Raw genomic sequence first — 1,790 nt, forward strand, 5'->3', positions numbered from 1 at the left:
CACACACACACACACACACACACACACACACACACACACGCACACACAGTCAGCATGCAGGAGGGAATCTGCAACAGAAGATAAAGTATCCAAAAAAAACCCTAAATCCATAAATTATTTGATTCTACTTACAGAGTTTAGAAATGTTTTTAGAAATCTGAAATGTTACAGAAATAAACCAAAATGTACAGAGAGATCATAACATGTTTTCATCTGTGAAGGGTTACACTTCACAGGTATCAATGATGGGATAGTGTTAATCAACACAAACTATTGTAAGAAATTCCACCGTAAGTCCCCAGCCATTAACATCTCTCGAATCATTAGCAACCCATCTATTTAAGGTTTGTTTAGTTTAAGTTCAATCCTTTTTAAAGAAGTTTTGCTTGTTTGGAGCCTCAGTAATGGAAAAACTGTAATCTTAATTGAATCAATGAAAAGCCATTTGCGAGCTAATATTATCCAGTTTTTGAAAATGTACCTATTTAGGCTTGTGGCAAACAAAAGCCATTACCAACCTCTGGTAGATTGATGGGGACCTGGTAGATGTCCAACAAACTTACTCCACCATTCATGTAAAAATTAAAAAAGAAATGTTGGTGGGGCTGGTTTGTTTCTTTTCATGGCACAATGTTTTATGAGTTGGCATTTAACTACAAAAATGGCAAAAAGAAACTATGTGTTTGGATTCCTTGATTAGTGCATGTATTCTGGGCTGCATTCCCCACTGATTTATCTGAAGGCCACTGTGACAGTCATCGTGTGGGTCAACACTTCTGGAGTTTAATCACCACTTTGGCACTGTTGGGTGAACCGGATCTTATGTCTTGAAACTTAAATAAGGAGCCTAGAAGCTGAATTTTAATTTACAGTCCCAACTTTAGGGGGTAAAAACAGAACTGAGCAAGAGTTGGTTTTTAGGGTTTTTATCGTTAACTTGGTTGCCCTGGGTCTTTTACCATGTTGTAGTTGTGTGTCTTGCTTTGAAAGAAATATTTACGCGTTACTATAGTGACCAGAGAGCATTAAGGGGCAGAGAGGAGGATGTTACTCTCAATATTGTTGCCGCATTTCAGGTGGATGCTGCTAATAAAGTTGCACAATTACACAGTGAATTCATGTTTATTATTGTACTTACAAAATACCACAGTTTTTGTCTTGGTCGTATCATTTTATTTTGTTGCATTTATCCGCCACACCTTAAAAGCCGGTCCGTGGAAATATTGTCTGACATTAAACCGGTCCGTGGAGCGACAAAGTTGGGGACCGCTGGCCTAATGCCATCAATTTCTTTTGACCTTTTTGAGGAGGAACTTCCAAAATCCCAGTGCACTTCAGACCCAGCAACAACTCAGACAAAAACCCAAGGATGAAACATCCAAGCACAAGCTGAACAATGTAGTGCAGTAAGTAATACTAAAACATTTGCAAAGGAGAAACCAAACAACCACTCCACAAGCACAACACAGGAGAACCACCTCAGCAGGATAAGACCCAGCTCCACATCTGCACCTATCCTGACCCATGTGACCTCAACAGTGTTGGTCAAGTTACTTGAAAAAAGTAATCAGTAACTAATTACTGATTACTTCCCCCCAAAAGTAATCCTGTTACTTTACTGATTACTTATTTTCAAAAGTAATTAATTACTTAGTTGCTTAGTTACTTTTTAAAAACATGATTTACAACCTGAATAGGTGATAAAGCGATAGATCTTTCAGCCCAATTCTACTTTTTCTGCATAATCCATCATACAAAATGTAATCAAATGGAAAAGTCTCTTTTTTTTA

The sequence above is a fragment of the Pundamilia nyererei genome, unplaced genomic scaffold (assembly GCF_000239375.1).
Source record: "Pundamilia nyererei isolate P.nyererei 1_Seehausen unplaced genomic scaffold, PunNye1.0 scaffold00229, whole genome shotgun sequence".
Lineage (NCBI taxonomy): Eukaryota > Metazoa > Chordata > Actinopteri > Cichliformes > Cichlidae > Pundamilia > Pundamilia nyererei.